The sequence below is a fragment of the Pyrgilauda ruficollis genome, unplaced genomic scaffold, assembly GCF_017590135.1.
Source record: "Pyrgilauda ruficollis isolate IOZ18807 unplaced genomic scaffold, ASM1759013v1 scaffold459, whole genome shotgun sequence".
Lineage (NCBI taxonomy): Eukaryota > Metazoa > Chordata > Aves > Passeriformes > Passeridae > Pyrgilauda > Pyrgilauda ruficollis.
Window position 1 is genome coordinate 5724 of NW_024526144.1, and position 19998 is coordinate 25721.

At 45.8% G+C, this 19998-nt stretch overlaps 1 non-coding gene across 1 annotated transcript; it reads right to left on the reverse strand.

Annotated features, from left to right (window-relative positions):
• Nucleotides 1-3668: 3668 nt before the first annotated feature.
• On the reverse strand, nt 3669-3741 carry TRNAK-CUU. Its single transcript has one exon. It is a non-coding gene; the product is annotated as a tRNA-Lys (tRNA).
• Between the last annotated feature and the right edge of the window lie 16257 nt (nt 3742-19998).

Sequence of the window (19998 nt, forward strand, 5' to 3'; positions counted from 1 at the left end):
GCAGAGTGCACTGGTAGGGCTGTAGTTGTGCAGAGAAAAAGATGAAGGATGAAGTCTGCAGGGAAGAAAATTCAGAAAAATTTTATTCGCCCCCTTTTTGCATGTTTTTAACAATTTTTACTCCTTCCACAAGGGTTATTGAACCTTCAGTTTAATAAAAAAGGAAATGAGCCAACATTAAATAGCTTTCTGAAGGGTTCTGAAAGCAGACACTACTTGCATGTAGTTGGTCTGTGCCTAAGATGTGACTTACAGACCTCATTGTACATCCTGTAGTTGAGTCACCCTGTGTTGTGGGAACTGGGATGGGAGAATCAATGCTGACCATCATGTCAAACAGCCCCAGCTTTCCAAACTGAAGAAGAATCAGACCATGAAGGGGAGGAAAGCAGCAGTGACCATAGAAAGATAGCTAGTTGTCACAGGTAAACTTCAGTATCCATGTCCAGTGGCTAATTCTAGAGTCACAAGCTTTGTTATATTGCAGATGTCCTCTTTCCACTCCTCTTTTCTCAAAGCAGCGATCATCTTCCCCCTCCCTCATGCACTAGTGATGAGCATCAGAGGCAGTTGCACCAAAAGTGACTCTCAGCCCAGTTCTGCACTCTCCCACCCAATCCCAAGGCAGCTCAGACAGTTGTTAGCCATCAGAAGTCTAAATGTTTAGTAATTCTGCTTGGGTTTCTTTCCTCATGTACCATAGCTTCCTCCCCACACACTCTAGCAGGGCAGTACAGGAGGCTCCAACCATGTCCCAAGTAGTTTCTTTTCCCCCTGGCAGCACCTTACAGACATGAACCTTACTGTGAATGTACTCTGCCAATGCTGGTGAGATCTGGTGCTGCTGATCTTGCATAGGTGGCAGCTGATTGGGATCCACTGGGAGAAACCAGAAGGAAGTAGCTACTGTCCCTTTTCTTTTCCTTTTTGAGAGAAAGTGGGATTTTTTGGTATTATGATTATTGTCCACCTTCCAGTGGCCAAGTTCTGGTCTGCATTAATAATGAGTTAATTGACTGTCCAGACAGGTATGGAGCTTCACACCAACCTTAATGGCAAACGCCATGTCTCTATCCAGAGCCTAGATACAGGCTGGGTTTCTCCCATGCCGGCAAAGTGCTTTCAGCAGGCTCCAGATAGCCATTTCTGGCAGACAGCACTCCTCAGAGTTCAGATCAAATTGCACTTGCATTTCATGCCCTTAGCTTGGATAAAAATCAATCCAAATACTTCCCAGGTCTCCTTTCCCCATGTGGTGTTTAGTGCCTCAGGAGAGGCAATGGTGGAAGGCATTTGGGGGTCACCAAAAGCAAGATCCTTTTTAGATGTATTTAATGGAAATATCTTTCAGGAGGAGACCTCACAACCTTTGTGTAAATCTCAGAGCAGGAAACTAATTTCCAGCTGTCCTTGCATATAGCGAAACATAGTTCAAACATCCAAATGCAAAGTACAGTTAAATATTGGGTTTGACCTGAATAACCCTTTAATTAGGAAGATAAATTTGTTGTAGCTTGGCCTTAGCTCATGTAAGGAACCTGTTAATCATTTGACATGCAGAGTGCATTAATGTTGCACTTAACTTGGCCATTGGTTTTATTATCTAGGTTTGTGAGATTTTTCACTCTTGAAACATCAATCTGCATCTTGTATAGGGCAGGGGGGATATTTCTTTCATTTTTCCTGTTCAGAACATGGAGCACACAGTTGTACTTCTGTTCCCATCCATGTAGAGTACTGCATTAAACAGATCAATCGTGTTGTGGTTTGTTTTGGGTTTTCTTTTTTCTACCATCCATTTTATGCATTAATTTATTTTAAACAGTGGAGGATTTCAAAAACATGAACTATGTATAACCTTTTTTTAACATTTCCATTGCAGTATTTATCAGTTACTGGTTGTGTATAGTGTAACAGAATTAATATTAAAAAGCATACATATGAAAACCAGCCTGCCAGACTGTCATTGGAGTGAACAGTGGTGAGAGGGTATGAACCACACCATCTGAGACCCCAGCAATCAGGGATACTGAAATCAGGGGAAATGATTTGCAGAAAAAAAACCCTAACTCCACAACTTTGTAAAAGTTGTAAAGCTGGTATTTTTATTACAGTGCTGGATGCATGTGGGGATCACTCCCGCCTAAAGGACATGCACATTTTTTTATCCCCCCTTAGTTGTACATATGCATAGAGTTTCACAATAGGTTCATGCATATTCATTTTACTGGTTTCCCATCACAACTTGCAATTAGTCCTTATCAGTCCTTGTACAGAGAGAACGCTCTGGTCATCTTGTCTCTTGGTCTCTTGCAGCCTCAGCTTTAGGCTTTTGTCTTCATTTCAAAGTTCAAGGGGCCCTTCTTATATCTTCAGCTTGGAAATTGCATTCCTTTTTCCTTGGCTGAGGCAGTTTTTGTGAGTGCAGCAAAGCTAGCAGACTAAACAGGTTCACTTATGCTAGCAAGCTACAGACTTAATAATTCAAAATGGCGCATTTCACTTAAATCTGAAATGGATTTCCACCCTGGAAAATTTCCACTCTGTTTCAGGTACTAGCCTTCATGCCATGGCAAATACTGGTTGCTTGGGTTTAGTAGAAGCAGCTGGTGTGGAGCTGTGCTGTATGGCACAGTTAAACCTGCCAGGGCCAGCCAGTTCCCAGCCAGCATTTGTGAAGGCTTCTCCTTATGGCAGTAGGACTCATCCCCTGTATCTAGGCTATGCCTCTCCTCTCAACAGTGACAGAAGCAGAAGGCGGTGCTGCATCTATACAACATCAATGTCTGAAATAATGAAGGAGATGCTGGATCTATACATCAGTGGGTAAAATAACCTTTTCTCCAGCCTTGCAGCCATTTCTGCTTTTTAAAGCTATTGGCATGAGAGCTGAGCACTGATTTTAGAGTCCAACATCAGCAGCTGGAAATGCTCAGGACTGCTAGGAACAGGGGATAGCCACTGGGAGCCACTGGCTCATAGAATTATCGAGATTGGAAGAGACCTTTAAGATCATTCACACAGAATCACACACAGAATCACTAGTTTGGAAGAGACCTTCAAGATCACCAAGTCCAACCCAGCCCTAACCCCTCAACTAGACCATGGCCCTGAGTGCCACATCCAGTCTTTTTTAAAACTCGAGTGTAGCATCCCATGAACTCTCTCCTCTTAGTCAATTCCCAAGTCCACTGCCCTGGCAACGGCAATGATTACCTACCACAGAGTTAGTCCTCCTGGGGGAAAAAGACAGACTCCCACATGGACTTCTGATTCACAACTTCCGCTGGTTTCCCCTTTCCCTGTCCCCTCAGTGGCTTGGTACCACTGGTGGCTGCTCCCCCTCCCCTGGAGACCAATCCCCTTTGCCCTGCCCTTAGCTCTGCCCCCCCCCACCCCTTTCCCCTTCTTAAGCTGCCTGCACCATGTGGTTGTCCTCTTTCTCGCTGGGTTCCCTTCAGCTACATGTGATATACTTCGCTGGAATAAAACCTTGCAAAAAGGAGCCTTTCTGGCCTCTCTTGTTGAGCCAGCTGTGGTGAATGTTGTGTGTGGATTTGACTGTGTTGCCTAAATGTTAACCCAACCTGCTTTTTTACAGGAGAGGTTTGTTGGGGACAGATAATAGGCAGCAGCACCTACCATCCAACTTCCGCATTTTTCATTGGTGCCCAACGTGAGGCTTGAACCCACAACCCTGAGATTAAGAGTCTCATGCTCTACGGACTGAGTTAGCTGGGCTTCTGGCGTGATTGTCCGTGGTGAATCAAGGTCATTGCAGCCTCGCAGGAGGTTGAAGAGGGGTGCAAGGTCCTTGGTTGTGATCCCCAGCAGTGGACGAACCCAGTTGATGGTCCCACATAGCTGATGTAGGTCCCTCAGAGTTCTCGGGTTGTCTTCGATGGTGACCTGCTGGGGTACGATGGTCCTTTCACCGATCCGGAGTCCTAGGTAGGTCCACGGGCAGGTCTGTTGAATCTTCTCAGTGACAATTTCAAACCCTGCTCCTTCGATGGCCTGAATAGTCTTTTTGAGAACAGTCTCTAAATAATAGTCTCAGTGCAAATTAGAATATCGTCCATGTAGTGAAAAAATATTGCGTTGGGGGATATTTCCTCGAACGGGTGAGACCATGCGGGCAACAAACATTTGACAGATAGCTGGGGAATTTTTCATGCCTTGAGGAAGAGTTCTCCATTGATACCTTTTGAGAGGGGCTTGTCTGTTAATTGATGGTACAGAAAATGCAAACCTTGGGGCATCTCTGGGATGGAACGGGATGTTAAAGAAGCCATCTCTGATATCAATGACTGCTAATTTCCAATCCCGGGGGAGCATTGAGGGTGAGGGTAGGCCAGGCTGCAGAGGGCCTATGTCCTCAATAACCTCATTGATCTTTCTGAGGTCTTGTAGGAGCCTCCACTTGTCTTTGCCTGAGGCTGATAACAAAACCAAAACAAAGCATTCACTCTTCAGAGCCAGTCTTGAAGGCACAGAACATAATATCGAGCATAAACAGAACAGACAACTGGGGATACAAGCATCATAATGTCACCCTAGGACATTCCACTCTTTATTCTTATATTGTCAACATACTACCACATATCATACATTGTATTTACATAAAACTTCCATCTGTTCCCCCCAAAAATTACAAGCTTTACTCATCATGCTCTCATCGCATTTTTACACCAGACCACTGAATCCAGGTCCCATACTACGGAGCTGCAGGATTCTTCACTTCTATTTTATTTACTCAAAACTTCATCTTTCACTTGCTCCGACCTTCGACACTTACACATTTCCTTTTATCTCATGTATGTATGGTTTAATGTACAGACAATGGCAGTAACATTTAACAAACAGTGATATTTGCATATGATCTTCACTCTACAATCAGATTTTCTCGAGGTACACATTGTGTTGTTTCATCTTTTTGTATTATCTACTACATGCAACCTGGTCCCTGAGCAAAGACAACCTCACAAATGGGTTTGTCTGTACTCGAGGCAGAATTGATCCACATGGTCTTCTCTAATAAACTTCTGACACATATTATTTGGACTTCATTTCTATTTATTATATTCAGGGACTCTGGGCAGAACCTGCTCGGTTGGTGGAACTTCGGGTGTTAATTAACCAGGTGGCCTTAGCTAAATGCTGCTCTCAATTTTTGAAAGATCCCCCCACCCAAGGCTTTCAACTGGGTTTTTAGTAGTCCATTGTATCTCTCTACTTTTCCTGCAGCTGGTGCATGTTAGGGGATATGGTACACTTACTCAATGCCATGTTTTTTAGCTCAGGTGTTGATAAGGCTGTTCTTGAAATGAGTTTCACTGTCTGACTCAGTCTTCTCAGGGGTACTATGCGTCTAAAGGATTTGCTTTTCAAGGCCTAGGATGGTGTTACGGGCAGTAGCGTGAGACACAGGGTAGGTTTCTAACCATCTCTAATAAACTTCTGACACATATTATTTGGACTTCATTTCTATTTATTATATTCAGGGACTCTGGGCAGAACCTGCTCGGTTGGTGGAACTTCGGGTGTTAATTAACCAGGTGGCCTTAGCTAAATGCTGCTCTCAATTTTTGAAAGATCCCCCCACCCAAGGCTTTCAACTGGGTTTTTAGTAGTCCATTGTATCTCTCTACTTTTCCTGCAGCTGGTGCATGTTAGGGGATATGGTACACTTACTCAATGCCATGTTTTTTAGCTCAGGTGTTGATAAGGCTGTTCTTGAAATGAGTTTCACTGTCTGACTCAGTCTTCTCAGGGGTACTATGCGTCTAAAGGATTTGCTTTTCAAGGCCTAGGATGGTGTTACGGGCAGTAGCGTGAGACACAGGGTAGGTTTCTAACCATCCCGTGGTGGCTTCTACCATTGTGAGCATGTAGCGCTTGTCTTGGCATGTCTGGGGCAGTATGATGTAGTCAATCTGCCAGGCCTCCCCATACTTGTACTTGGACCACCGCTTACCATACTATAGGGGCTTCACTCTTTTGGCTTGTTTGATGGCAGCACACGTCTCACAGTCATGGATAACTTATGAAATACTGTCCATGGTTAAATTTACTCTTTGGTCTCGTGCTCACTTATAGGTGGCATTTTTACCTTGATGGCCTGAGGCATCATGGGTTCATTGAGCTAGGAATAACTCTCTCTTGTGTTCCTAATCTAGGTCTATCTTGGACACCCCTATTTTTGAAGTTTGGTCTATCTGCTCATTGTTTTGGTGTTCTTCATTAGCTCTATTCTTGGGGACATGGGCATCTACATGGCAGATCTTCACAGGTAGACTCCCTACCCTGGTAGCAATGTCTTTTCACTCTTCAACAGCCCAAATTGGTTTTCCTCTAAGCTGTCAGTTAGCCTCTTTCTACTTTTCTAGCCATCCCTACAGAGCATTGGCTACTATCTATGAATCAGTGTAGAGGTAGAGCTTTGGCTACTTCTCTCTTTCTGTAATGTCTAGGGCCAGTTGAACAGCTTTGAGTTATGCAAGTTGGCTTGATTTACTTTCTCTTTCAGTGACTTCTGCGACCTGTTGTATGGGGTTTGTATACGGCTGCTTTCCACTTCAGATTTATTCATACGATGTGACAGGAACCATCAGTAAAAAGAGCATAGTATGTTTCTTCTGGTGGTAGTTGGTTATATGGAGGAGGTTCTTCAGCTCATGTCACTGGTTCTTGTTCTTCATCTGTGACACTAAAATTTTCGCTTTCAGGCCAATTTGTAATTACCTCTAAAATCTCAGGGTGATTCAGTTTATTTATATGGGCACGCTGTGTGATAAGAGCAATCTACTTGCTCCATGTAGTACTGGTGTCATGGTGGGTGAAAGGAACTTTGCTTTTGAACATCTACCCTAGCACCGGTAGTCGGGGTGCCAGGAGGAGTTGCATTCCTGTACCAATCATTTCTGAGGCAGCTTGAACTTTTTTATAGGCAGTTAAGATTTCTTTCTCTGTTGGAGTGTAGTTAGATTCAGACTTTCTGTAGCTTCGACTCTAAAATCTCAGTGGTCGACTCTGAAATCTCTCCAGGCACCTTCTGCCAAAGGCTTCAGGACAAACTATGGCTCCCAGCTGCAGAGTAGAGCATGTTTTTTACCTCTGGTCTTGTCTTGACCGGGCCAAGGGCTATTGCATGAGCGACCTCCTGCTTAATTTGGTCAAAGACTTGTTGCTCAGGGCCCCAGTGGAAATCGTTCTTCTTACGGGTGACCAGGTGGAGAGGGCTCACAATCTGACTGTACTCAGGAATATGCATTTTCTAAAAGCCTATGGTACCTAGGAAAGCTTGTGTCTTCTTCTTATTGGTTGGTGGAGACATAGCTGTGATCTCATTGAGGACATCTGTAGGAATCCGATGCCGTCTATCTTGCTACTTTACTCTTAGGAACTGAATTTCACGAGTTGGTCCCTTTACTTTGTTCTTTTTGATGGCGAAACTAGCTCCCAGGGCGATTTGGATGATTTTCTCTCCTTTTTCAAACACTTCTGCGGCTGTGTTCCCCTACACAATGATGCCATCAATATACTGTAGATGTTTTGGAGCTTTACCCTTTTCTAGTGCAGTCTGGATCAGTCCATGGCAGATGGTAGGACTGTGCTTCCACCCCTGGGGCAGTCGGTTCCAGGTATACTGCACTCCACGCGAAAGCAAACTGAGGCCTGCATTCTGCTGCCAGAGGAATGGAGAAAAATGCATTGGCAATATCGATAGTGGCATACCACTTCACTGCCTTGGACTCCAGCTCATACAGAAGCTCTAATATGTCTGGCACAGCAGCGCTCAGTGGTGGAGTCACTTCATTCAATGCATGTGGATAGATAGAATGTAGGAGAATAGAGATAGTGGTGAAGGTAATCTCACCCCTAAGGAGTTACAGCTGTGCTAATTATCAAGAATTAGGAACAGGGCTGCGCTTAATAGGCCACAGCTGGATCCAACTAGGATGGGTATTGTAAAAGAGTAGGTTGGCTGGTCCAGAAGTTAGATGGAGCTTGTTTGCTGTGCAAAGAAGATGAAGAAGGAGTCAGTGCTGTGAAGAGCTGCCCATGAGAAATCACCAAGAAGGTATGAAACCTTTGCAATAAGATGGCAATAAATGCGTAGTAGTCTACAGTCAATCTCTATTCTCCTTCAGATTTATGCACAGGCCAGATGGGGCAGTTGAAGGGTGAATGGGTTTTGCTGACCACCCCTTGGCTCTCCAGCTCTCGGATCATCTTATGGATGGGAATCACAGCATCTCGAGTGGTTCTATACTGTCGATGATGCACTGTGGAAGTGGCAATTGATATCTGTTGCTCTTCTCCCTTCAGAAGTCTTACTGTAGATGGATTCTCAGACAATCCAGGCAAGGTGTTCAATTGCTGGACACACTCTGTCACTACAGCTGCTATCCCGAATGCTCACCTGAGTCTTTTTGGGTCTTTGAAATACCCACTTTGGAGATAACCTATGCCCAAAATACATGGGGCCTCTGGGCCAGTCACAGTAGGGTGTTTTTTTACTAATTTCCAGTCAGGCTCACATCAGCTTCCACTAAAGTGAAATCCTGTGATCTTCTTGTCATGCCAGCAATAGAAACAGATTCTGCCCTCACATATCTTGGTGGGATTAATGTGCACTACGCACCAGTGTCGACTGAAGCTTTATATTCTTGTGGTTCTGATGTGCCAGGCAAATGAATCCACACAGTCCAGAAAACATGGTTTTCCCTAGCCTCTACCTGGCTAGAGACTGCCCCTCTAAGCCTGGTTATTCTTCTTTCTTTGGATGTATGTCTTGGAAGTTCCTTCAAGGGGATCAAACATGTCATCATCATCATCATCATCATCATACCTGGCAACTGGAGCTGCTTTTCTTTTGGTGGAACTTCCTCTCTGAGCCCTGTTCTCCTTCAGTTCACGCACTCGTCGGGCCAGAGCAGCAGTGGATTTTCCATCCCATCTCCTCATGTTTTCTCCACAATCGCGCAGGAAGAACCACAGCTCAGCTCGTGGGGTGTACTTTCTCTCTCCATCTGGGGAACATCTGCGTTGGGTACTAGAACCTCTGATCTGTACTGCTGAGATTTGGAGAAGGCCTTCTTTAATCTTCTTTCTCAGCTTCTTATGATTCTCTTCTATCTTGTCTTCTATTTTCTGCAGATATGTTTCCACTGCTGCGGTTCTGGCATGTGTTGGGCCATGTACAGCATCTGCATATGCTCGGAGCTTCTTTGCCATATCGAGCACGGTCTCATCCCTGTCATCCTGCTTCATTATGGCTAAAGCAGAAGGTTTTGGAGCTTTACCCTTTTCTAGTGCAGTCTGGATCAGTCCATGGCAGATGGTAGGACTGTGCTTCCACCCCTGGGGCAGTCGGTTCCAGGTATACTGCACTCCACGCGAAAGCAAACTGAGGCCTGCATTCTGCTGCCAGAGGAATGGAGAAAAATGCATTGGCAATATCGATAGTGGCATACCACTTCACTGCCTTGGACTCCAGCTCATACAGAAGCTCTAATATGTCTGGCACAGCAGCGCTCAGTGGTGGAGTCACTTCATTCAATGCATGTGGATAGATAGAATGTAGGAGAATAGAGATAGTGGTGAAGGTAATCTCACCCCTAAGGAGTTACAGCTGTGCTAATTATCAAGAATTAGGAACAGGGCTGCGCTTAATAGGCCACAGCTGGATCCAACTAGGATGGGTATTGTAAAAGAGTAGGTTGGCTGGTCCAGAAGTTAGATGGAGCTTGTTTGCTGTGCAAAGAAGATGAAGAAGGAGTCAGTGCTGTGAAGAGCTGCCCATGAGAAATCACCAAGAAGGTATGAAACCTTTGCAATAAGATGGCAATAAATGCGTAGTAGTCTACAGTCAATCTCTATTCTCCTTCAGATTTATGCACAGGCCAGATGGGGCAGTTGAAGGGTGAATGGGTTTTGCTGACCACCCCTTGGCTCTCCAGCTCTCGGATCATCTTATGGATGGGAATCACAGCATCTCGAGTGGTTCTATACTGTCGATGATGCACTGTGGAAGTGGCAATTGATATCTGTTGCTCTTCTCCCTTCAGAAGTCTTACTGTAGATGGATTCTCAGACAATCCAGGCAAGGTGTTCAATTGCTGGACACACTCTGTCACTACAGCTGCTATCCCGAATGCTCACCTGAGTCTTTTTGGGTCTTTGAAATACCCACTTTGGAGATAACCTATGCCCAAAATACATGGGGCCTCTGGGCCAGTCACAGTAGGGTGTTTTTTTACTAATTTCCAGTCAGGCTCACATCAGCTTCCACTAAAGTGAAATCCTGTGATCTTCTTGTCATGCCAGCAATAGAAACAGATTCTGCCCTCACATATCTTGGTGGGATTAATGTGCACTACGCACCAGTGTCGACTGAAGCTTTATATTCTTGTGGTTCTGATGTGCCAGGCAAATGAATCCACACAGTCCAGAAAACATGGTTTTCCCTAGCCTCTACCTGGCTAGAGACTGCCCCTCTAAGCCTGGTTATTCTTCTTTCTTTGGATGTATGTCTTGGAAGTTCCTTCAAGGGGATCAAACATGTCATCATCATCATCATCATCATCATCATCATCATACCTGGCAACTGGAGCTGCTTTTCTTTTGGTGGAACTTCCTCTCTGAGCCCTGTTCTCCTTCAGTTCACGCACTCGTCGGGCCAGAGCAGCAGTGGATTTTCCATCCCATCTCCTCATGTTTTCTCCACAATCGCGCAGGAAGAACCACAGCTCAGCTCGTGGGGTGTACTTTCTCTCTCCATCTGGGGAACATCTGCGTTGGGTACTAGAACCTCTGATCTGTACTGCTGAGATTTGGAGAAGGCCTTCTTTAATCTTCTTTCTCAGCTTCTTATGATTCTCTTCTATCTTGTCTTCTATTTTCTGCAGATATGTTTCCACTGCTGCGGTTCTGGCATGTGTTGGGCCATGTACAGCATCTGCATATGCTCGGAGCTTCTTTGCCATATCGAGCACGGTCTCATCCCTGTCATCCTGCTTCATTATGGCTAAAGCAGAAGCATATGCATGTGGCCTAAGTCGTACAAGTTTTTGCCACATCACAGATGTGCATGGTACCAAGTCTGGATTCCTAGTTGTTATGTCATCTGAGAAGATAATCTCTGCTACTGCCATTTCTCTCAGGTGTTGGATCTCTTTTCCTATGGTCTTCCACTGGGTTTGCTGCATATAGAGATCATCTGCACACAGGTATCTTTGTGCTGCACTTTCCAAGACCCGTGCCCAGAGGCTGTGAGGTTTAGCCCCCCCGCCCCCCGCCATCATTCCTTGGTTGATGACAGGATCATGTGACAGGGATCCCAGATGCCTTGCTTCAGTGCCGTCCAGAATTGTAGCCTTGCCTGCAGCATCCTAAAGATGGACTACCCAAGTAATTATGGATTCATCAGGTCGTCTGGTGTAATCCTTCCTTAGGCCACGAAGGTCCTTCAGGGAAAAGGACTCAGTATTGGCTTCTGGTCTTGTGTCTGTTGCTTTGACTCCTGATTTTATGTCAGGAAGCGTTGAGGGTCCTTTTTCTGCATCATCATCATCATCATCCACTGGTCGATCGGTCTTGTTGTGCACTTTCCGCTTCTAGTGCTAGTAGCAACAGCCATTGGTTGAGGCTTATTGTCTGGTTTAGTTGCTGGCTTAGAGCCGGGGATGTTTGCTGCAGACTGACTGGGATAGCTGTTGATTTATCTCCCTGCCCCCCTTCCTCTGTCTGCTGCCCTACAGTATCTAGCAGTGTGTGACAAGCATATGCCAGGGCCTAGCTCACTGCAATGATCTTTTTCTCCTTAGGGTCATCATAGCACTTCTGTTTCAGGTATTTCCCCACCACAGCTGGGTTCTGAATTTGTTCATGGGGAAAGTCCCAGACTACAGGGTCAGAGAATTCCTTCAGGATTTGGCCCATATCCTCCCATTTCCCACACCACTCAGGATTTTCCATGTCTGGGTCTACTCCTGGGTCAGGGGTCTCATCAGCCCATCTAGAAATCTCAGCCCTCATTCTAGAGAAGAGGCCAGGCTGCAGAGGGCCTATGTCCTCAATAACCTCATTGATCTTTCTGAGGTCTTGTAGGAGCCTCCACTTGTCTTTGCCTGGTTTACGAATGACAAACACAGGGGTGTTCCAAGGGCTAATGGATGGTATTATGTGGCCCTTGGACAGCTGCTCCTCCACTAGGGATTCAAGCGCCTTTAGCTTTTCATTTGAGAGAGGCCACTGATCAACCCACACTAGTTCATCAGTTTTCCAAGTGAGCGGTGTGGTGGGGTGTTTTGGTTTAGGGCAAATTTGGGAGAAAACCTCCAAAAGGGGGGCCCCCCAGAAAGCAAACTCACACGGCCCTTTTTCCTTACTGGTTCAGGAAGGATTCCTTGGAGAGAAGTGGAAAGAACCTGTTTATTTAACAGGCAAAACACCCCCCAGCACACAAAATGAACAATATCGGATGACAACACACTTTCACTGCTCTGGAAAAGATGACAAATTCAGAAAGTCTCTCCTGGGGGTGGTTGCTCTGTTATCAGTCCCTCTGGTGCTGGGGATAGCTACTGCAGGCCACAAGGTGCAAACTTGGTGTTTCCCAGGTCCCAGTCTGGAGCAAGTTCAAGTAGTTTCAAAAAAGGGAAAGGAAAAACAGTCCAGGGAAAAATTCTGACTGCCCAGCTAAACTAACTAACAAGCAGAAGCAAAAAGCAAGAGCAAAGCAGAAGCAAAGCAAAAAGCAAAAGCCGCACTATGTACTGCCTCGTCTCTATGTCCTGCCAGCCATGGGGGAGCAGGCTGATAACAAAACCAAAACAAAGCATTCACTCTTCAGAGCCAGTCTTGAAAGCACAGAGCATAATATCGAGCATAAACAGAACAGACAACTGGGGATACAAACACCATAATGTCACCCTAGGACATGGGGCGCTCTACATCTACAGTGGCCCCGACTAAGAATCCTGTGGTGGTGAGGAGATTTTTAGCCCTGCTCTCCATTGGGACAATAGGTCTCTACCTGATAAGGTGATGGGTGCCCTTACCACGAAAGGCCTTACTGTGGCTACCTGACCCTCTGGTCCTTGGATAAGGATTGTTCATTTGCTTTGCATAGAGGTGGCAGCTTCTCCAATCCCAGGGATGACTCCATTGGCTAGTTCCCAGCCCTGTTGCTACTTGGAGCAGGAAATGATGGTCATGTCTGCTCTGGTGTCTGCTATACATGGAAGATAAATTTTGTCCCCTTTGTTAAACAAACCGCACTCTATAATAGGTCTGTCCGAGCCGACAGTCTCTGCCCACAAGACTGTAGGGTTTTCTGGCAAAATGTCAGTCCAGGTGGGCAAGAGGAAAGCTTAGACAATGGGTGTACACATGAGACAGTCATGGTAATTTCATTCCTTGGTCCCACAGTTTGGACTTCTGTAAATGGTCCCGTCCAATACTAGAGTCCCCTATGATTAAAATGTCCTTTGGTCCATCAGAGGGTCCAAATTTACCAGTTGGAATTTTGTAGATCTCCTTATCCTCAAGCTGGATGGAAAGGGTGCTTACCAGCATGCATCATGTCCCTGCCTGGATGTATTGGTAGACCTTGGAGAGTTGGAGCTCTTCCTCGTCATCACAGACAGTCTCTCAGTGGTCAGGTTTTCCGGGATGGTGGGGAAAAGGGTACGGAATGGCTTGGCATTTGGTGTCATTGCGCAGGGCCGCGTTGCACTTCTCGGGAAGTTTCCCTGGTGCTGCTGTTGTGAGGGCTGATTCTGGATCTGCTGGTGATACTGAAACTGAGGACAGTGTTTAAAATGTTCTTTACAGTTGAAGTATGCAGTGGAGGAACAACCAGTGGAGGGGTGTCTCTGTACAACGTCCTTATCACATTCTACCTTGAGGTGACCAAGTTCATTACACTTATAGCATCGCATATTTTGTTTGTTTTGTGCTACAAAGGCTTCAGCTACTCCTTTGCTGACTGCCATGGCCACTGTATGTTCAGTGGTTGTGAGGCAGGAACAGGCTTCCACCATTTGATGAATGGTGGGTTCAGGGTCTGGAGGGAGTGCCCTTATGATTTTTTTGCAATTTTCATTTGCATTGGATATTGCTAGTTTATTGAGCAGCTCTTCTTTAGCCCTTGGACAATCAACCTGCTTATCAATACTATCTTTTAATCTGTCAATGAATTTAAAATATGTTTCATCAGTGCTTTGACAAATGTCAGCAAAACTTAGTTGTGGGGTGTTGAGGCGAACACCCTATGTGTGGAGACACAAGGCTTGACTCCATTTCCTCAGAAGGCTGATTTATTATCTTATATATTATATTAAAATACTACATTAAAACTATACTAAAAGAACAGAGAGAAAAGAAAGATCAGAAGGCTACAAAGAACAAGAATAGAATAGAATGCATAACAAAATCCTGTGACTGCTCACAGCCTTGGCACAGGTGGCTGTGATTGGTCATCAATTGAAAACAATCCACATGGACCAATGGAAGATGCACCTGTTGCATTCCACAGCAGCAGATAGTTATTGTTTACATTTCTTTCCTGAGGCTCCCAGCTTCTCAGGAGGGGAAAAATCCTAGGAAAGGATTTTTAATAAAATATCATAGCTACAGTGGGGTAGTACCATCAGGTGTTTGCAATAAAGCATTCCGGGCAGCATTTTTAATGTCCTCTAAAACAGCTTTGGATAAATTTCAGGCTTGTGCTTGTGGATTTTCTTATTCTCCTTCCCCGCACAGGTGCTCTACAGTGAGATAAGCTCAGCTAGCCTCCAATTGGTAATTTTGTACTAATGTTTTTAATTGTTTTTTCCAAATTGATTCCCACAGAAGTAGCTCTGTAGGTGATAGGAGGAGGGACATAACATGACAGAGATCATAGGGGACAAGCACATGAGTTGAGAAAGTTACTTGTATGAGATTTTTGAAATATGGGGAAGAGGGGCCAAAAGTTTGGAAATTCTGCAGATTTCTCAGAGCTCATTATAAGGAATAGTTTTCCATTTTGAGGGGAACTCCCTTTTGTATCCAACTGGGGTGGCAAGGACATTTAATTTTTCAGCGAACCCCCAGTTCTTATCCAAAGCTGCTTTTCTTTTGATTTGAACCCAGGGATCCTCAAATTCGCTGTCTGAATCTGAAGAATCACTGTTATCTGAGGTAGAGACAGATGTTCTAGAATCAGTACTAGAGCCCCAGCCGGGGTACACTCCATGCTTGGAGCCTTTGATGTGTAAATAGGAGGGTTTTTTCTGATTAGCTTCCCTCCTGGTGGGGGGGGGGGACGACCCAGGGGAGCAACCACAGGACCCAGCAGAGGTGGGGGGAAAGCCAACGGGGGAGGAGAAGGACCTGGAAGGGGGGTCCTGCAGGGGACGGGGGGGAAAGGAAATCCCCACTGCTGGGACAGCTGGTGTGAGCGGGTAGACAGGGGCGGAGGCTGCTACCCCTGGGGGGACACCCAGAGCTGGGCTAGGGGGGACATCCGGAGCTGCGGGGGTGGGGAGACCCGGGGATGTGGGGAGGAAACCCAGGGCAGCGCGGGGGAAGGGAATCCCCGCTTCCAAAACAGCAGGGGAGGTGGGGATGGCAGCTGCACTCTCCCTGGACAAGATGAACTCAGTTGCATCGCACTGCAACAAATGGTGGAAAATGTGGGCAGCCAGTTAGGACAGCACGACTGGCACCCCATAAGTCACCCGCTGAACTACACCTTGCGGGATCCCCATTTTAAAAGGAACATGGGGGTAAAAAGCTTACGGGGAGGGGAATTCCCAGTAAGGGCACCAGCTTACTGAGACCGGGCGATGGAACTGACATCTACCATCACTCAGCGAGACGTTTATGAACGGTTTAAGCTTCTTTGTTTTTCATGGGAGGCAGTCTTTAAGAACTACAAGCAGCTAGTCTGCCTGCAAAAAGGACCATTCCACAGACTCTTGTCAACTTTCCCGACACGTCTGCTGCAGCTTATGGATGGTAAAAGCCCTGGAAGGTACTTATAGACAGTTATAGACAACTGCATATAGCATGTCGATGCCCTAGATCTGTGGTCCCCCACTTTCCCGACACGTCTGCTGCAGCTTATGGATGGTAAAAGCCCTGGAAGGTACTTATAGACAGTTATAGACAACTGCATATAGCATGTCGATGCCCTAGATCTGTGGTCCCCCCTCCTGTGAACCCCCATGTTTTTCATTTTCTGTGAAGCTGCCCATATCTTTCCTTACTCTTTTGTTCCTAAGACTGTGTCAAGGAGTGAAAACTGCCAGCATGGCACGGACTTGCTACCATCTCTCCATCATGCTGTGTCCTGTGTCCCTCTCCATCACCCTATCCCCCTTTCCCTGAAGGCAGAACAAGGGACAGAATCCGTCCAGAAGTGACGTGGGAATGCTACCATCGTCTCACCGTCCTGTGTCCTCCTTTGCCCACTGTCTTTCCATATCCCCTGTTCCCTACCTGGAATGCAGATGGCCACGCCGTCCCAGGCCCTCTTTCTAAAAATGCTGCTTACCACGCTGTTTAAGATTCCCCTTTTTCCCGCCTAAGTCCTTCTTTTCTGGTCCCGAACCGCCCCTTCCCCCCCACCTACCTCCCCCTTCTTCCTGCCATGCGGCTGCAGCTGGCCCTGCCCCAGGCCTGTGTGGTGGGGCTGCTTGCCCCGTGAAGAAGTCATCCGGCCTCACCTCCACTCCCCCGGCACTGGCCCCGCTCCAAGCCCTACGCCTGGGGCCCTCACCACTTCCCTCGCTTCGCAGTCATCGTCATTCAAGATGACAACACCCATAACACCAGTACCAAAACCAAGACCCAACACTAAGGACTGTGCCCCTTGTGAAGAGGAGATCAAAGAACTGCACCTCTTCTGGTGAGAAGATTAAAAGCCAGAGGAGATTGAACTGTTAACTCATTAAGTGAAAATGTATTCACTTAATCAAGTATCATAATTTCTGTTACTTTATCCTTTGTGATTAAGTCTCAAATACTTTTCTTTTCCTTGGTAATTTAGCTTGATAATATTCATTTTGGTTTTGTAAACTATTAAGTCATATTCCTGAGAATCCCCTTATTATAAGTTATTCAGCATGCATTGATCAGTTTAAAAACTGGGGAGTTGTGGAATGCCCCTGTTCCTAAGAGGCAGGAATTTGATCTTACCCTCAGTGTGTGATGCAACAGCAAAAGTCCATCAGATAGCTGAATCACAACTATGTGGAAATGCACAACTTCCACTAGAATAGCATCTAGAATTTTACTGAGTCATCAGATGCTGGTATGAAAAGTGGATTTTAAAACTCTTTTGATATTCATCCCTTCATTTAGCATAGTTGATTTAAAGCTAACTTATCCCTGGCTGCTCATATAATGCACCAGCCCACTCACACCAAAGTATTCACATCTGCCTAGGTGTGAGAACTTTGCAATTTCTGCTAGTTATCAAACATATATAATTTTTATATGTCCCTGTTCTGGGTAAAATATAAGTAGCTCATGCAACTTTGTAAAATTGATAGAATTTTTTCCCAAATTCATGGTATGTGACGTGTCATTATAAGATTCCTTTAGTTATAAGACTCTAATCTCATCAAAACAATTTTGTCTTCCAATAGTTTACCATGGACTGTGGTTGACTGTGTGGCCACTTCAGTCTCAAGGACTGGTCTGTGTAGTCACCGACATGTACCAAAACCACACTGATTGGCCCTTTTTGTCAAATTTGGTTAGATCAGTCAATTACCTCAACAACTGTCAGACTGTGCCAAACTAACACGCATGGGCCAAGCTCCAGGTAACGCATACATTGAATTTGTTCACCACATTTAATACTTACAAGCAGCTAGTCTGCCTGCAAAAAGGACCATTCCACAGACTCTTGTCAACTTTCCCGACACGTCTGCTGCAGCTTATGGATGGTAAAAGCCCTGGAAGGTACTTATAGACAGTTATAGACAACTGCATATAGCATGTCGATGCCCTAGATCTGTGGTCCCCCCTCCTGTGAACCCCCATGTTTTTCATTTTCTGTGAAGCTGCCCATATCTTTCCTTACTCTTTTGTTCCTAAGACTGTGTCAAGGAGTGAAAACTGCCAGCATGGCACGGACTTGCTACCATCTCTCCATCATGCTGTGTCCTGTGTCCCTCTCCATCACCCTATCCCCCTTTCCCTGAAGGCAGAACAAGGGACAGAATCCGTCCAGAAGTGACGTGGGAATGCTACCATCGTCTCACCGTCCTGTGTCCTCCTTTGCCCACTGTCTTTCCATATCCCCTGTTCCCTACCTGGAATGCAGATGGCCACGCCGTCCCAGGCCCTCTTTCTAAAAATGCTGCTTACCACGCTGTTTAAGATTCCCCTTTTTCCCGCCTAAGTCCTTCTTTTCTGGTCCCGAACCGCCCCTTCCCCCCCACCTACCTCCCCCTTCTTCCTGCCATGCGGCTGCAGCTGGCCCTGCCCCAGGCCTGTGTGGTGGGGCTGCTTGCCCCGTGAAGAAGTCATCCGGCCTCACCTCCACTCCCCCGGCACTGGCCCCGCTCCAAGCCCTACGCCTGGGGCCCTCACCACTTCCCTCGCTTCGCAGTCATCGTCATTCAAGATGACAACACCCATAACACCAGTACCAAAACCAAGACCCAACACTAAGGACTGTGCCCCTTGTGAAGAGGAGATCAAAGAACTGCACCTCTTCTGGTGAGAAGATTAAAAGCCAGAGGAGATTGAACTGTTAACTCATTAAGTGAAAATGTATTCACTTAATCAAGTATCATAATTTCTGTTACTTTATCCTTTGTGATTAAGTCTCAAATGCTTTTCTTTTCCTTGGTAATTTAGCTTGATAATATTCATTTTGGTTTTGTAAACTATTAAGTCATATTCCTGAGAATCCCCTTATTATAAGTTATTCAGCATGCATTGATCAGTTTAAAAACTGGGGAGTTGTGGAATGCCCCTGTTCCTAAGAGGCAGGAATTTGATCTTACCCTCCTTGTGTTGCTAATAACTCCTCCCTTGACCCAAACCCTAACTCCACCCCTGTGATACCCTATAAAAACCCCATGACCCTGCCTTTTCCTGGTCTTTTTGTCTCCATCCCGCCCCTCCTCCCTGGGGGTGATAAATGGATTCTTGAGCTTTATGAAATAAGGACCCATCTTGTTTGTTCCCATGCCTGGCACCGGCAGCTGCACTCTCCCTGGACACGATGAACTCAGTTGCATCGCACTGCAACAAAATTGAGAGCTCTATAATTTCATGATCACTATGCCCCAAGCAGCCTCCAAACACCACATCTCCCACCAGCCCATCTCTATTTGCAAACATCAGGTCTAACATAGTCCCTCCCCTGGTAGGCTCACTCACCAGCTGTGACAAAAAGTTGTCCTCCACACACTCTAAAAACTTCCTAGACTGCCTCTTTTCTGTTGTATTAAGTTCCCAGCAGATGTCTGGTAGGTTAAAATCACCTACAAGAACAAGGGCTGGTGATCCTGAAACATTCTCTGGCTGTTTATAGAATAAGTTGTCCACCTCTTCTTCCTGGTTGGGTGGACGATAACTGACTCCCAGCAGGATGTCAGCCTTGTTGGCCTTCCCCTTAATTCTTACCAATAGGCATTCAACTTTGTCGTAATTAGTTTCAATACCCATGGCATCAAAAGCCTCTCTAGTATAAAGTCCAACTGTCAACCAAACACTATCACTGTAACCCTGAAACCACATGATCCAGTGCCAGAACCAAATGCCTCTTAAACACCTTAAGGGATGGTGACTCCACCATCTCTCTGGGCAACCTATTCCAATGTCTGACCACCCTAACAGTGAAAAAAAGTTTTAATATCGAATCTGAATCTCCCCTGTCTCAGCTTAAGGCCATTTCCTCTTGTCCTCTCATTGTAGGCACAGAAAAAGAGACCAGCTCCCACCTCACTATAGCCTCCTTTCAGGTAGTTGTAGATAGCAATG